Below are 18,701 nucleotides of genomic sequence, written 5' to 3' on the forward strand. Positions count from 1 at the left end.
GTTAAGTAAACAAAGCTCGTCTTATATTTATTTACAAATAATGCAAAGTACAGAAATTACCATTTCTTTGACCAAATGACTCATGGCCAACATGATAAACTGATTCAATATATTCAAAAATAATAATGTCAACCAAAGAGGCTTAACTTGATTGAAACTCGCACAATATCAGTATCAATGTACATGTACCAATATCACACACATGAAAACAATAACAGGACTCTAGCTTTCTTTCCCTAACAAAGAATTTTTAAATCTGTATCTTGCTTGAAACTCGATATTAAACTTTCAAACTTTGACGAATCATTAAAAACCCATATTTACCATTCTAGATACTTAAAATGGAATTAAAAAAAAATGAAAATTCTGAGCTCAAATCGTGTGTAAGTCCCTTCAATGAAGGATTAATTAATGTGTAGGCAGAGTAAAATTATTATTCCTTCGTTTCATTCGCTTTTTAGTTCACCTGGGCGGAAGACTCAATCAGCCTTTCTGATCAAACTATTCGTTGTCTATATAAAGTTGCCGGCGTCGTGGTTATCAAAAACTTTTTACATTTTCACAATCATCATCTTCGCCAGAGCCACTGTACCAATTTCAACCAAACTTCTTACAAATTATCCTCACCGATCGAATAAATCAGGTTTCATGGAATTCTAAATGCGAAAACGAAACTTTAGTACAGTTAAACATGCGTATAGCGAATGTTTATGATGAATTGACGCTTACAGTAAAATGATAATTATTTATTACACGAGGGTTTTCAACATATCGTAAAGCTTACGGATGTAAGAAATCAGGTTTATAACGAAGCAAAATCGCCATTCCCTGGCACTTCGTTTTTAGCGTGTTCTACAGGAACATGTTTGTAAAAAAGGGTAAAAAAGAAACCTTAAAAAATAAAATAAAAGAGACAGCAAATTCTCTGAAAATATTAAAAATCAACGATTTTTTTTCAAAACCAGTAGCCCTAAAAGCTTTGCCCTCTAAAAATCTTCTCATATCACATGTAAAAATCTCGTTTCAATCACAGTATTGGATGGTAAAATGTCGACTATAAGAACTAAGGTAAAGAATCTTACTCAAAATGATGGGTGGGTAGGTTATCTTACAAAACAGCCGTACCTCATTGTTTTTCCACGACTACTACTGTACACACGTCCTCCCGTCAATCAGCGAAATGGGATTACGTCACTTCTGTTACACGTGATTTCACGTGGGATATTCCTGGATTATCACCCCATACAAAGACCTGTACACTATGATACGGTCATTTTATGATTATCACAAAGAAAGTCAAGTTTATCACAGCAAAATTGAAAACCATTTGATGTTCCCGGCCAGGTATCATATAATGTATACATTTAGAATATTCAGATCAACATTCACACGCACTATTAATTAATTTTTGATATCGACCGTAAAATGTACAAAATTATAAAGGAAGCATCCGGATATTTTATGAAATATTGGGGGAAGACTGTACAAACATAAAACAGTCCTTTTTAAAGTGAAACATAATAAAGGTATATCTTGAGGAAACATTTAAAGAAAAATGAGGAATCCTAAATTTCGCCTTCTCACTGACCTGCAATAGATAAAACCAGGGGAAACAATATTATTATTGTTCTAAATAAAGAGTATTTAAAATTCGTGTTCAAAAGCTACATTTGTAATGCTACAGATTGTTTGTTTACATGATTTTTTAAACCAATTATATTTGTTTTAAAAATATTATGTAAATGAATTTTTATATTTCATAATTAATACTAAATACAAGCAAGTAAAAAACAGAATCGAAAATGTAGATTGCAAGTAAATTCTAATAATCAAAAACTGTTTTCAAAACCAGAATTATGTCTTTAGAAGTTTACAATTTAAATAATGATTTCGTAAAATTTTGAAACAGTGGGTTTTATTGCCAATAGCCAGTTCCGAGAGATGTCAAAATAGATATGTTCTTATTCAGAATTCTTAAATGACCATGAGGTATTCATAATCTTATGATGCAATTACTGTGCGTTTTCATTTTTCACATTGATCTTAAAGAAAAAAAACCCGTTTGTACAACGAATGTATCTAACTGGACAAATTTTGTTTCGTCGGTAGGTAACACTCGATCTTGATCATCACATACCGTATATCTATTTTTTTTGCGTGTCACAAAATTTGCGAAAATAGGGGAAATATGACGCATTTTGAATTTGCGTCTGTCATTACTTTGCGATTTTAAAAGTGTTTTATAGAAAATGATACAGGATATAATTTTTGTGAATTCAATATTTTGCAATTTAAAAGAGAAAATCAGATCATCACGCAAATTACCGGGTACATGTATACGGTAATCAGCGTATAAGTATGTCCTAAGCAGATCATTTTATATTAACAGAACCAAGATTCTCACAAACCGTATCTCTTCAAAAAAGTATGAAACTTGTTCAGAAAACAAAAGAATCCTCCGAGAAAATTAAGTTTATTGGTGTGTGTGGATCGCAGAACATTTAACTTGGATCGCAAACAAAGGATGACACTAATTTCTATGCGATTTTGAGATTAGTTGCACAAGATGACAAACAAAAACAAGACACCAAAGAAAGGAACCCTGAGTGATTGCAACAGCTTGAGGGAAATTACTCAAATGTCAGTGCTAAGTAAGATAAAGGCCAAGATAATCATTCGAAGAATGACTGGTGCTGTTGATGACGTACTGAGGATGGAGAGGCTTTATTTTCAGGAAGCATCGAGGCTGTACTGACCAGACCTTTGCACTCCGCAATATATAGTCCAGAGCATGGCACAGAGTGGCAGAGACAACTGTAAGAAAACTTGTGGACTTTGAAAATGCATTTAATAGTGTTCGACATTACAGACTTAATACTGATGTTTTGGCAAGCTGGTGTTGCGCATGTTATGTTATCATCAAAATATGTAAAAATCTAAAATATGTTGTTACTCACTCGGTCAAGACGACGAAACACACGAGCCTAACTGTTTCGAGTACGCTTGTCATCCCTACATCTGTGGGCAGTTTATTCCTCTCTTTTTATCGGTTCATAAGAATCAATGTACTGACGGGAGTTGATTTTATCGAATTATTTACTTCAGAATCAACGATATGTTAATTATTTCTCATGGCAAGAAGTTTCTGATCTGTATTTGAATTATGCACATTTTTATCATAAGAATTCTCGGACAAGAATTTCGAGAAAATCCCATATGAATCAAGTTTTATGATATTTTAAGATAGAATTCCATCAAACTATGTATCAGTATCGAAATATTTTTGGAAAATTTTATGGTTCCAGGCAATATTGTACTCTAGTCTCGTTCAACCAGACGCTAGGCTATCGCCGTTAATCTCCGACAATCTCTCTGCTTGTCGGAGATTTACGTAGACAGCCAAGCATCGGGTTAAAGGAGACTATATTGAACTCTGGCGTCGAAATACAAACGACTACAAAAGATATCAAAATTGGTGGTAACATTTAAAATCTGACTACTTTCAAGGTATTTATAAATAAGTGTCCTTGAAAATCAATGCTTCAGCATACATTACATCGGATTTGTGCATTATTTTGAAGAAATAAGTCTTGTCAGTGATGACGATTTGTGCTTAGTTCTAAACATTGTTTCACTTCCGGTTTACCAGACATTAACTGTGTAAGAGAGTTGATTAAAATCAAGTCCCAAAAACGAGTGTTTGAGATAGTCATTCTTGCAAGTTGGTGTTTGATATGTAAGCTGGTGAATATGGCGTGTACGTCGCAGTGTTGGTATGATGCGAGCATTCTTGATGATGGCAACTTGGTTTAATTACTGTGTAAGATAACACTAGTTTATCATACTCCTTGTTACAGTGACTGCCATTACAGACATTGAAACATATTGTCCACACGTGATCTGTTGCCTGTTACTGACGTAACATGCTTCATCCCCTTACCAAATTGCCTAGTTTACTGTGGAATCATCATTGAACGTGGGAAACAATATACCTGACTTTTGTATGTAGCCCTTGCCCACTGATTTACATCACCTATACGCATATATAAGCATTGGTTTTAATATTTGTTAAAAGTTATCCCGAACTTGCTACCATCGAAATTAGGTTCCAACAAACCAGGAAAATGTTGGCTTATCACAAACCCAACGAAAAAAATGATAACATAGTATCTATGTTGGTCTGGAGTTTTTGGGCGTCTGATTCTGATGTTGCTGAAAGGCACCATTTGCAAATGGTCTGACTGTAGCGTACGTTAAGGCCTTCTGGCATACCATTATATAGGAAAATAATTGGCCAAAGGACCGACCCTTCAGCTTCCCCCGACCCAACATTTGCATAACTGGACATTTACCAGTTAAGAACTAAATCATTTAATTTCGTGGGGGCCATTTTCGTGGATTGTCAATAATTTGCTTATTCGTGGGGATGTAATTTCGTGGATGCGTCGGTTTTTAGTTTCAGTAGGAAAACTAAATCATTTTCATTAGTTTTCGTCGAGGATGTAAATTCACAAATTCCACAAAAACTGAGCCAACACGAATTCTAATGCTTCCACAGTACACCTGTGTTCTGTTGGAAAGAAAACAAGCTTGCAAACCATTTGTTTAAATTTTGATCAAATATCGTTACCATGCCCCATTAAGAGTAAACATTTATATGTCATGTACTTGACCTTGTGCAAGAGCTATCCTCAATACATGCACCTTTTCTATGAAATTGCATCCAATTCCATTGACAACTGCTGTCATTTAAAATCACTTGATGTAATTAAAATTTTCAAGTCTATATGTCATGAATTCAAAATTCCGGAACATCTGTGACACGCAATCGCGAACAGTAAAAAGGTTCAAACTTTCAGAACTTGCACAAATTTTATTCTTTTATTGAACTGTGTTTTAAAAAATAGAAATGACCAAGATGAGGAAAATGAGCTGTAGTGTCGTAACGGAGTTTTGAGGACGTCACTGTAGTGTTCCCTGTATAAAGCAGCAACTGTGTAAGCATCAGTTTATTGAACAGAGTAAATAATGTTGTCAGAGACACTGTATTAGGGGTACATGTATCTTAGGCCACCACCGCTCGATTTAAAGACCGAGCTTTGTTTGAAATGACTCGTTCTGAATCCTGGTCCTTGCTGTGTTTGACTTTGATTTCGGTATCGTGCCAACTGGATCAAAACGAGAGAGGGAAATAAATTCATGAAAATTTCATATTTATATTTATCAGATGAACAGCATTTGAAACATAAAATGCCAATTAATAAATCATTTTCGCATTTTTAGAAGTCTAATGGATGCATAAAATCACCACGTTATAATATATCGTCGGAAGCCATAAATTCGTGATTGTCTAAGAGCTGTGTGCCTTTTGTTTTTCTTTGTATATATATATATATATATATATATCGCTAGATTAAGGACGTTGGATCCTGCGATCAGAAGTCTTTATGTTTTTTCTACAGTACTTTTTAACATCTTCACAAATGGCTTAATCAAAATTCAAAACAAAATTCTGGGATCTATATGCTCCTTTCGGTGCTACGGTGTATTTAATATTACCTTTCTGCAGTGTAAGTGCACCTTGCACATAAATCGCTTTTCCCTGTATAATTTTGTATCATACACAAATTTACATTATTAAGAATTAATAAAATTAAAATCATCATAAAGAAAAGGTTTGCAATTTTTTCACCTAATTATTATTTTGACCTTTTTGTACTGAAAAACCCCACTATTTTTATTTATAAATGATTCAACATGCAATAAATTTATCTAAAAGTCTCAAACGTTTTCTCAAATTATGACAGACTTGTCAAAAGAAACTTACAAATTCAGAAAATAAAACCAAAAGTATGGGTCTATGATGTAAATTTTGAGATATGGCATGAAATAAGCTAAGTTTAGGGGAAAACTGGAGTTCATTTTTTCTTGACTTGTATAAAATATCAGTGAAAAATGCCAATAATGATATATTTCGATAAAAATATTGTTAAAATATGTTTTTTGAAACAACACGAAGATATCCCAATGCAAAAACTATCTGAAAATTTGGTCTGCACCCAAAATGAGAAAGCTAAAATTACGGTACTTTAAAACTACTAAGCTATGAAAATATACACCACAAAATATAGTCCCTTACAAAACTCTGTAAATATGTAATTTTTTCTTTACTATTTCATTCAATTTTGTTGAAAAGAATTTACATGTAGAATTCATATATGACACAGAATTCCCAGACTAAAGGTGACCCAAAATGGCTACACAAAACCAGAGTAACTAACCTCTTTTAGTGCAGGGTTTCCACTAATCAATAATTTTTTTCAATTAAATGAATACATGTACAGTACCGATCAGACCCAACCCAACAGAAAGTAAACCCCAACTAAACCCTGGGTTTACTTTTTGGGTTTACTCTGGGTTTACTAGAGTGGACGCAGAGTAAACCCAAAGTAAACCCAGAGTGGACCCAAAGTAAATTCAGAGTGGACACAGAGTAAGCCCAGTTAGAAATATACCCCTTAAAACAGACGCTAACTGTGCATTCGGAATATACAAGAGGCATAAATTACAGGCAGAAGGATGGCAAGATAAAAGACGGGTCTACTTCACACTTCAGTGCGTAATGTTGACCTCAAAAGCAATATTCAGGTAAACCCAAAGTAAACCCCGAGTAGACCCAAATTTTCCAAAAGTATTTAAAAATTTAAAAAATTAATTTCTTAAATTGGTCGCAGTTTTACAAAATGGCTGCATTTTTGCAACTAATAAACTATGTTAGTAAAGTACTACTGAAAACTTTGACACACCTGATTTGTTCGTCTGCAGATAGGAAAGAAGAATATGACGTTATAGGACAAGATTTAGTCTTTATTGTTAGGCTTTTACTTTTAATGTCTATGTACATAAATGAAAAAACACAAATGTCCAAAGGGCTGTTTGAAATTTGAAACTAGTAATTTTAGTTCCACTATTGGGCCTCCTAGTGTCCTCTTTGTGGCTTCAGATTGGGGAGGTTTAAGGATGTTTCAAGCTATCGTGGATGAACGGACACCCCCTTCGAGGTTGGGTCCATTTTTAAGTGGATGTCAATTTTCTAAAGGTTTTTATAGAAGAAATAAAGAGGGAGCTGGGGGAGACTTATTCAATCGGACAATTTTAAGGGGATTTCAAGGGGTGTCTGTATTGGGAATTTTCCATGCAAAGTTGGGATTTAACTTTTAAACTGAGTATATGCAAATCTGATTTTCCCGAAAGTGCAAACCGGGTGCCCCTGAGACAACTGCGCATATTCTTGGACTGTACCTGGAAATGCGCTAGGTGATTCCCAATGAGTCATCCAGATAATTATGCAACTATTACGCTTTTCGCAACGTCTACCTTGTTTTACCACTGTCAGCCTAGTGCTAAGACACTAAGGAGCATTGTTCTGATGCACTGATCTTGAGATGCATGCATTCACACAGTAAGTTATGTTTTTATTGATATGCGCAATTCAAGAATTTACATTCGAAAGTATATTTACTTAAAGGGGCAAGATCAATACACTACTTGCTTTTCAAAGATAAATAAATGTCGCGATTTATTTTGCCAATTTAGAGCTAGTTTTTCTAGATACTGACAGATGCGTCGTCTTCTACCCGAAAATCAACAGAGTTAGGTTTGATTTGTTTAAAAATTAAATTTAATACTTATAAAGTTACCACTATTCTGTTTTATGAAGACTGGTAATGGTTCCAGGGCAAACACTACCTTATGGGTTCTATTCTTCTTTTAACACTTACAGCCTATAACGTTTACGCCTTTACCCAAAGTAAAAAAGAAAGTGTCATGAAGACTGCATGGCGCTGTCAGGGGGTATAAAAATGGTAGATGTTAGAAGTTTTATTACATCACTAAAATCTACATGGATTAAAAGCTTAACTTGTTTACATAAACCATGGATGGGTATATTCTATGCTCTCAATGGAGAAGATATTTTACAGAAATTGTATGATTTTGGAGATAGTTTTGTGTTCGATTGTTTGTTAAAAGAAAACAACGCCTTTTGGAAAGATGTTTTGATTGGTTGGACCTGTTATATGAATTTTTTACTTACTCTCCGTATTTTAAAAACAAATTTCATTACATTCTTGTGTGGTATAACTCTAATATAAAAGTGGATAACAAACCAGTTTTTATCAAATTCTGGTATGAAAAGGGAATAAATTATGAAGATTTTCTTTGCATAGAACCCCGTGTATTATTTTTACGGCCGACATTAAATTCCACATTACGTATATTAAATTCCACATAACGTATGAAAAACGTTAGTCAACATGCGACCCAGTGGAAGATATGGTATTTGCCGACACGATCGTTGTATCGACCATAGAACTTACGAAAAGATGACTTCAAACGAGACTGTTGATTGTTCTGTTTTATCAACTTGTTTGTCAGTAGCTTACCTCGCCTTAGACACTGTTCATAGAAAGAGCATGCCCTTGTGTATCGAATGAATTGAGAGACAAAAACACCATATGCAGGTGATGAAGATATACTAGTATTGCTATATAAGTACGAAAGTTGACTATAGAAAAATTTAAGTTATCGCGTTTATCATAAAGTTTTGTTGTTAGGTTACCATTAAAGTCCATTTCCAGTAGAATATCAAAATATGAAACAGCTGACGCGGACTCTGTATTATCCTTTATTTTAAGTTCCTTAGGACTAACTACAAAAAAAACTACATTGATGTTGTTAATCCGAAAGTCAAGCATCTTTTTAATGTCAACTTCAGAATACTTGTATGTGCAATCAGAATAGTGTTTTATTTTCAGATTTCCGATAAAAAGGCAAGCATTTTTATAAATACATGTTGAGGTGACTTCTAGATTTGACATCGTGTTTATATTTAAACCACTATGCGGATCACGTCGTAATAAAATCGTATTTATATTTAAACCACTATGCGGATCATGTCGTAATAAAATGTATTAATATATTAAGAACGAATTTGGACTGATTTACTGTTGAACATTAGAATTCATGTCGGCTCAATTTCGTGGAATTCGTGGGGAGCCATGCCCAACGAATTTACAACATGGACGAAAACAAATTTTGAGTTCTTATTCTTATTGAAACGAAAACCGACACATTCCTTAAATTAATTGAAGAACACGACAGCAACCATACAAGAACTAAATAGCCTGTGAAAACACTTGTTTAAAACATGAACTCAAGGGGACAGGGAGCCCTAATAGGGGTTCAAAGTTTATAATATAAATGAGAAAAAAAAAATTATACCCCCAGCAAACGAAGTTTTTTTTTGGGGGGGGGGGTTATTATATTTAATAGGAATCCCCTTGTCCGTCCGTCTATCTGCAAATTTCGTGTTCGGTCCGTATCTTTCTTGTGATAGACATTGGAAGTTTATACTTCACAAAACTTTGCGTATAACCTGAGGGTGTGTCATGACCTTGACCCAAGGTCATCCGGGCAAGATCAAGGGCGGAAAAGTGCAAATTTAGAGTCCGGTCCATATTTTTGTAATGGGAAGACATTGGAAGTTCCTACTTATGACCTTGGAGCGTGTCCTGTGATTGACCCAAGGTCATTTTTGCAAGGGCAAGGTCACTGGCAGATAAATGCAAAATTCGTGTCTGGTCCATATCATTCTTATGGAGAGACATTGGAAATCCTTAATTCACCCGAAGATTGATTATGACCTAAAGGTATTTTATGATCTTGACCCAAGGTCATTTGGGCAAAATTTAAAGTCATTGTTTAAAAAGTGCTTAAGCTTTATATGTGGCATGTCTTGTATGAACGGAAATGATTAGAAGGTAAAATTTTACTCAAAGCTTGCTTGTCTAAGGCGAAATTAAATAAATTGTACCATTCTTATCCCCGCCTTCTGAAAATTGCCAGCCCCGATGTATTTTATCTTTTTTCGAATTAAAAGTGGAGAGAAAAATCGGGCTCGCCATACCAAAAAATTCAAAACATTGAATGGCAGCTTGACATGTGGGTTATCGTTTGATTCCAGTCATGTTTGTAATAATAAGGATACCAATGTCTACATGCATTAACAGTTAATTTGAAATAAAATTGAATTTAAAGAATAGAAATTAGTTTGTATACTCATATAAGCAGAAGCAATTAAAAAAATAGAGCAGCTGTTATTGATAAAAAGAGGACGGTTATCATTTTTTATAATAGCGACTACTTGAGTTATGATTTTTTCTTAGCAAGAAGGGGGGGGAGGGTATCGATTGTGAGCTTGCTCTCAGTAATTCGTTATAATTGTTTCTGAAGAACTAAAATGCTATAATTTGTGGAAATATTTAAGAAATTTGTAAGTAGAAATATTATTGAGAACGCTTTCTTTGTTTAAAATGGTGCTTTCGGCCAGAATGAGACAGGTGAAGGGTTGAATTATAACATTATATGTAGAATACTTTCTGTTTATGTGCGTAAAATTAAAAAAAAATATGTTGAAGCAAGGATGAGAAAGATCCCAATTCTCTCCGTTAGGACTAGAGGGTGTCTATTTTAGAGGGTGAGGTGGGCAAGGATTATTTGAGAAAACAATGCATATAATTAAAATGAGAGAGAGAGAAAGAGAGTAAACACCGGCTAAAATCCATATGTCATACAGTATAGGAGAACGTTGAACATCAGTGTTTGTACGGTACTTGATAATAAAATGATTTACATGTCAAATGCTATTACAATTGATCACACACAAAGGATGACTGCATTTAAGGAGATTTCAAAACTGCAACAAAATAAATGTAAAAATGGGCATATTTTTTTAAATGTTGAAATTGTCGTCTGAAAATATAGGTACAGATGCTATAGGATATAATGGGAAATTGTCATTTTACGCATTTCATAGCATATTAAAAAAATTCTACAAGAGCGATTTTCCTCAAATTGTAATAGAATGTGACTCGTAATATCATTTTCTACCTTATGTGCTAGAGGGGTGGGGGTCATTTCGAAATACCAAAATGCATCGAAAGAACTATATATGATATGAGTTAAATTTGGCCCCCATAATTCCCGATTTTTTAAGTGCTTCGGGTACAATAAAATGTTAACTAATTTTTTAGAAGAGTTGATATAAAATATATTTTTCATCTATTTATTTGATTTATTTGCACTCACTGGCAGTATATGACGTCAGAAGTGACGCCATTTCTATAATTCAATCAAAATCAGCCAAAAATTGACATTTTTCTTATCTATTTACGAATGGGAAATATAAAGTGCATGCTTAAACAAAGAAAAAATTTTCGGTCACTTATTAGTCTTGGCTAGATATGTCTCATTAAAATATTTTATTTGTTCAAGAATGTGCTCTGTGTTTTCAGAAGGAAAAACTGCTTGAAAACAAGCTGTTTTACGTTAAAAATGAGAAAATGGCGGGAAATGGTTGTCTTTACAATGTCATATTTCTAATTTGTGGGCACTTGAAACAAAATGGATATTATGTAAACACATCACATACATATCTGTACTAAGAAAACAAAGAATGATAGTAAAATGATGATGTTCATTATAGGGGGCCATTTTAGGCCCATATCATATATAGTCCTTTGCTATATATTTGCTATATATTTGGAGTACTGCAAATTAAGTAAAGAAAAAGTAAATAATTCAGTCTATGAAAAAATATTTCTGAAATATAATTGACGGTGTGATACATTGAGATCCAAATATGAATTAAACCATGAATTCAAAAGACATTGGACTACAATTTGCAACATCATTATGTATTGAAGCAACCCTGCTTTACTGGTTGTCACACCAGCCATTGAAACATTACTTGATTTGTATTAGACTTTATAAAACTGTTTAAAGGGACTTGGACACGATTTGACATAAAATTTTCAAATTTCATTTTTCCATTTTCAATGTTTAATCTGATAATTATAGAAGTTTATAATGCTTTGTCAAAATTTGAAAGTCAAATATCAAGTTATAAGCAAGATACAGAGTTCATAATTCTTTGTTTTGTAAACAAAGCTCGAATATTGTCATTTTTACACATCTGTTATATTGGTGTAAGTTTCAATCAATTGTATCTTTCTTTTGTTGATAATAGTAAATATGAAGATATTGAATTAGTTTAAATTGTTTTGTACATGTCATGTTGTCCAAGACATGGTAATTCTCTACATTACATTTTTGTAAACAACTATAAGACTCGAGCTTTATTTACATAACAATCAATTCTTATCTCTGTATCTTGCTTGTAACTTGACTTTAACATTCAATATTTTGGTCAATCATTTAAAATGCACCAGTTAACCATTTTATACATAAAAAATAAAAATAAAATTTTTGATCTCAAATTCCGTCCAAGTCCCTTTAAATAGAGTTTTGGCCGATATAACTTACGTTAGCGATGAGGCCTTTCGGGTTTTTGTTTTCATTATTTAATTGCAAAATTCAGAATTAGTAGTAGTGGTCACACACGATTTATGAATTCAATTGTATTTTAAAACTGGAAAAATATTTTTAGATAACGTGAAATGAAGTTATACTGAACAATCTGAAAAGATCGAAGCGATACATTTTGCATGGATACTTGAGTAAATACGTATAATAAGCACAAACAGTACAATACTTCTCTCAATGTATAATAGAGAGAGTGACTTACAGATTGGGCCTGAAATAGAGTATTTTACTGAGCTAAAATATCGTTACATAAATGAATGATAGTCTTGCGAAATGGAAGTAACAGTATATTACTCTTCAGAGTAACTGTGGCTTAATATGGAACTTTTTATAAAAATTGTTTAGACTTTTATCACAGCAACTAATGTATTAAACTTGATTTTTGTAGACGAAAATTTCACAAAACATGACCCTAAACACCTTAAATAGAAATTACGACTACACTTAATGTATGTTTCCAAAAAATTGTATCCCAATTCATAACTACATGCGCACTGTAGGTATATTATGGTTAATTGTTCAGTTTTTGTTTGTTATTTTGCATCGATAATTATTAGAACAATACAATGCATTCAACAAACGCAGAAGCAACTCACATGGAAACACGGTGTGCCAGTAAGAGTAATGACAATTTATTTTGACTATGACATTTAAACATACATACTCTAGCCTACGTTTTATATTTGCAGTTCATTTCTTTTCAGGATCAAGTTTTTGTTCTTCCTGTTTTGTGTAAAAAAAAACACCTACCAACAAGGCTGGTGGCTAAGTCCAGGAAATGGCCCTACCTGCAAAACGGGGTCATGTAGAGAAACTGATACCACCTGTGAATGCTCACTTACAATTGAACACAGACTTACTATGATGACAATGAACCCTCCTTCGCTAGTTCGTCCTAGAAATGGTCGTCTATATCTGTATAATGATACGAGTTACAGTTTTCCACTTTCTAATGAGAGGCTGTCGGAAGTCATTACTGGAGACGGATTTGGATCTCGTCTTGTCATAGCCATTAATGGAAAGTTTCCTGGCCCTACAATTGAAGCATATGAAGATCAAACAATGATAATTCATGTTCGTAAATTTAATTAAACACCGATTCCACTACAATACATTGGCATGGCATGCATCAGAAAGGAACTCCAGGATCTGATGGAGTGGCCTTCATCAGCCAGAGTCCGATTCTCCCAGGAGGAACCTATACATACAAATTTACTGCTCAACCACATGGAACAAGCTTTTACCATGCACATATCGGAGACCAACGTAGCATGGGACTATATGGAGGACTCATAATATATCCAAAATATAAATTTTATTCACAGCCCCAGGTTGGTTTCAACATCATTTTACAAGACTGGAATCATGACGATGATCCAGAAGCCTTGTATCTACGCATGATAAATGGCGTGTATAATCTTAACAGAAACACGCTGATTCAACCTACACAGTCTATTGATGGTGCTAATTTTAGTAGATTTCATATTCATTCTGCGTTGATCAATGGAAAGGGGCGCTTTTACTCAGGAACAATCGACACGAACGACATAAATACTCACAATGGTGCTCCATAAGAAACATTTGAAGTGGAGTATTCATACTCATATCGATTTCGTGTTATACGCGCAGCCACATTGTATCCCTTTAGGGTATATGTTCAAGGTCATCCTCAATTAAATGTACGTGCATCAGACGGCTTTGAAATAGTCCAAGGAAATGAAAGCGGCAGCAAAGACTTGCTAGTTGAATCTTTCATAATTCATCCTGGTGAAAGGTATGGCTTTACCTTAAATGCAAATAATAGGAATCAGAATGCATATCTTCTAGTGGCGGAGAGCATTGAAGACCTCTCAGCAAAGAATCCTCCTGAATATCACGCAGCCGAGGCGATAATACAGTATAAGGGAAAACCATTAACATATCCAGAAAAAGATAGTAATGATCAAAGCCATTGCACAGTGCAATCACTATGTGTCACGTTCAGTTGTCCATATCTCTTTTATCCAACAAGTGCAAACAGGGTGTGCATTACCTTTGACGAAGCCAAAAGCAATGAATCTTTATCGAATTTCAATGAAGTACTAACAGTTGATGAGACACTCTTCTTTAATTTTGCATTCCCTGGAGAATCAGGAAACACACCAGGCTCAGTTAATGGTCGTCAATTTATTCATCCTATTTCTCCAATTTTGACGAATGAAGCAGATCTTAGGACACAGTGTACCGAGAGTAATTGCGGGGAAGACAAAATATGCAGCTGCACATACAATGTCGAACTGTCATCAGAAAAGGTATACCAGTTTGTCATTACTAATTTAGGCAATGGGAGAGGGTGGTCACATCCTATTCATTTGCACGGTCACTATTTCTTTGTCATGAAAATGGGATTTGGAAGCTATAATGAGGATACAGGGAAGTTCTTGACTTCAACAACTGAAATTGAATGTATTGGTTCTAAAAACTACTGTAATTCCGCTCAATGGGCCAACAATAGCTGGACACAGTCAGGTTACAATATCCCCGGCCTTCAGTTGGAAAGTCCACCTGCAAAGGACACTATCATTGTTCCAACTGGTGGATATGTCATTATTCGATTCAAAGCTAACAATCCTGGCGCCTGCTTTTTTCATTGCCACATCGACCTTCACAACACAAATGGAATGGGAATGGTTCTGTTAGAATCGTAAGAAAAATGGAAATATGGTAAATATTTTGAAAGGTATTCAGTATCTATTTTCTCTTTGTTCTGTTTGTAAACAAAGGTAATTGCAATATGCACGTTTTCATTTAAAAGACCGAAATGATTGTCATTACATTATATACATTTTTTTGTTTGAAAGTAGAGTGTGGAGCACCCAACGTTTAATTGATATACTTTTTTTGTCATATTAGACAGCGGAGGAACCACTTATGAAGAAGGAAGGCATTACGCACCTTTAGTGGTATCGTTGTTGCTATTGACTTTCCCGTTGTATTGAAATAAAAAAACAACCTAAAATCTTAAAATGATACTTTTAAAAGTTTAGAAAAGAAAGAAATCAAATCCCATTGATTGTTATGATACAAAAATACTCATGCTCTTTCACACATTGTCGAGTGGCACCAAACCAGTTTTTCTTAGATAATTAACACTGTCTCTAAATTGTGTCTGATCAAATATGAAAAAAAAACCTTGCGATGATAAACCTTATTTATAAAACATACCAAAATATCATTTAATCGGTATTTTTATTGGATAATATATATTTTACGATCATGTTTAGTGTAGAACTTCCTATCAGTTTATAAATACATATATTAGAATATGACTCAGGGCCTATAACTAACTCTCGTTACAAACAACCTACTATCAAGTCGTATATGAGTTGCGTCAAGCGACAAGGGACCTCTGTGACAAATTTTGGAAAATGGATTTTTGCTGGTTTATTAATAAGCAAGTCTTTCTGAGCATTTTGATGCCAAATGTTTAGTCAAATACTCAATTTAAGACTAGATATAATGCATTTGAAATGCACTAACTAATGCAAGATAACGTCATAAAAACGTTGCAAAACGTCATAGAATATCAATGTCATTAGAACGTCATCAAAAATAAAACAACGGCATTTCTTGTCCTGAAGAAATATATTTCACTAAACTAATTGACATTTTCAAATGTTTAGAATGTTGGTATTCAATAAAACAAAATTCAAACGTGTTGGAAAATGATAATAAATACACTTTCAATGTCATTAAATGAATCCTAACAATACCTTATATTTTCATTTAAAACCGTTCATTTTATCATCATCTTCATCACTCTTCAGCCTCTGGACAGGTAGTGTCCTTAAAAGGATCTCGTATGAAAGGGCGAACAACACGGAACAGGTATCATTGCCTCTCTGAGGTCATCCCGCCGCGAGGTTGAACGTCGGGCATCACTGATCGCGTTGTTATGTCTTCCGGACTTATACTGGATTTCAGAAGCGTGATTTCTCGTTCACTGTCATCGGCGTCACTTTTGACGAACAGTTTTCCTGTATAAAAAAGAATAAATTAATTTCAGTACATGTACCTTTCACAGTGAATATACGGACATTATACATGTATATTTTTTTTTACAATCTATTTGACTGTATTGATATTGATTAAAAAGTAATATATAAACTTCAAGATACATAAATAGTCTGTCGATCAGATGGAATTACCGTATATCAGGTTTTTTCCGCGTCATGTTTTTCCCCGATTTAGAACCTAGAACGGTATATAAAATTTACGCAAATTAAATTTTCACTATTTCAAAGTCATAGTAAAAATATAATTCAAGATTGTTTAACCCTTTGAAGTAAGAGGGTAAAAGTATCTAAATTGCCGCTCTTTTTAATAAAAAATTTGGACAAACCATTTACACCATTTCCTTAATGTTAAATAATTACCGATAATTATGTTCAGAGACGCAAACAGTCATAGATAAATAGATCATGTACCGTTACATATACCAGTAGCTCAGGTATAATTAGACATTGGTTTACGCAAGAAAAGCGACCGTTTTAATTAGCTTGTCAATGGATTATTAAATAAACTATGAGGCTTACTTACCTATTATCTTGCGCTTGCTTCCGATCCCGCGATTTCTACTCTAAACTTACTGAACACAGTTCATTGTATTTTTACATACCTGTTTACTTCATAAGGAAATAGAAAACTATATTATAAGAACAACACTTTGTATCAAATTTAGGCTGATATATTTTCCGCGATTCGGAAATCGTCGCGAACAAAGCGGAAATTGGATACACGCGGAAAAAACCCCAGATATACGGTCTATGTTTTACATACATGTAACTAAATACCCGGTGATAATGATGAAAATCTAAAATGTCGCATTTTCCGGATGCCTTTCACGTTTGTGAAGAACGTGCTGGTAAACGACTTCCAATCATACCACCCCCAGCTGTGTTCTCCAGCGTCGTTGATGTAGGTAACGGGAGAGTTTGATCTGGCGCTTTTCTTACCCACCTCAACACGACCGGAAAGGCTATCTACATCCGTCCTGTGGTACAGCCGCTTTATGTTAGCAAATCCGGCATTAACAAGACATCGGCCATGGTATGGAACCTGCATTGACAGCTGAATATCGTGATGCAAGCCCATGAGAGTTCGCCACATCAGATATCCCAGAACATATCTGTTTTTGTTTTCACCTAAAAATAGAAAATATTAATGTTTGCTACCAAACGACAAATAATAGTTCATGTCATCCTCTTTATTGTAGGTGCGTACTTTACCTGCACAATTGTCACAGTGTATCACACATGACGTTTCTCCGGAACCGTAGGTTGTGAGGCAGTGGTGAAGCATGGAGACAACACCATTGGCACCTTTGATCCCTGCACCATTTTCCCCGATGCCTTGGTCCTCATCAATCAGATAATTGATTTGATGGTGCTGTCCTTCAATTGCAACGCCAAACAACTGAACTTTTTGGGGAGTCAGGAAATACAGTGGTCCTTGGCGTGCGTGATGAGGGATGGAGAGAGCCTGGGAAAAGTCAAATGTGTAGTGAACTTCCTTAAGGTCGGTTGAACAAGGGGGAATTACTCCAGCAGGCCTGTGATGTAGCTCCATTTCTTTTCTCGCATTCTTTACTGCATTGTTATACACATACAATGGATAAAATTAATAATGTAAAACAATAACATAGACAAACTAGACACGATCTCGTTGCGAGCAACGAGTGGGTCTTCCGTCCGATTTTTGAGTAGATTAGGTTAAACTTTTGACTTGAAAGATAAAATCGTAGATCTAAGCGAAAAATAGTATAAAAGATTTGCGGTAATCGGGGTTTGATCCCTAGTCACCTGGGCCATGTTTACGACTCTATTGACTGAGGTACTCAGACTCTCGCTTCAGAACTTTGACGCTTAATTTCTCGAGAATGCCTTGATCGATTTTAAAACAAATTACATATTCTGAATCAGTAAGAGGGTCACCATAAGGTGAATAAATTAAAAAGAAATATTTATATATAAGAAAGTCGAAAAATTCATTTTTTCAGTACTTTTAAAATCGTAATGTCTGAGGCAGATGTACTTTTAAAATTGAGGAACAATATATGTTTTTGAAAGAATTTAGTTGTTTTATTTTATTACCCACTATAGCTGATGCTTATTTATTTGTTTTACTCAAGGAATAAGGAGTTATTCTTTGAGTATATCAAAAGTATATAATTTTGGTCAGAGCGTGGTCAAATTTAATCAAGCCCGATGGGATCGATT

General features: G+C 34.3%; 1 long non-coding RNA gene and 2 pseudogenes across 1 annotated transcript; 1 reads left to right on the plus strand and 2 right to left on the minus strand.

Moving 5' to 3' along the window:
* Window positions 1-13,061: 13,061 nt before the first annotated feature.
* LOC128175889 (uncharacterized) lies at window positions 13,062-13,812 on the minus strand. Its single transcript, XR_008242733.1, has 3 exons — window positions 13,689-13,812; window positions 13,305-13,477; window positions 13,062-13,232 (listed from the first exon to the last, which is right to left on the minus strand). It is a non-coding gene; the product is annotated as an uncharacterized LOC128175889 (long non-coding RNA).
* LOC128175884 (uncharacterized) lies at window positions 13,564-15,422 on the plus strand (annotated as a pseudogene).
* An 817-nt stretch (window positions 15,423-16,239) lies between these two features.
* LOC128175885 (uncharacterized) overlaps window positions 16,240-18,701 on the minus strand; it is a 30,641-nt pseudogene continuing 28,179 nt past the window's right edge.

This window comes from Crassostrea angulata, chromosome 3 (genome assembly GCF_025612915.1).
Source record: "Crassostrea angulata isolate pt1a10 chromosome 3, ASM2561291v2, whole genome shotgun sequence".
Lineage (NCBI taxonomy): Eukaryota > Metazoa > Mollusca > Bivalvia > Ostreida > Ostreidae > Magallana > Magallana angulata.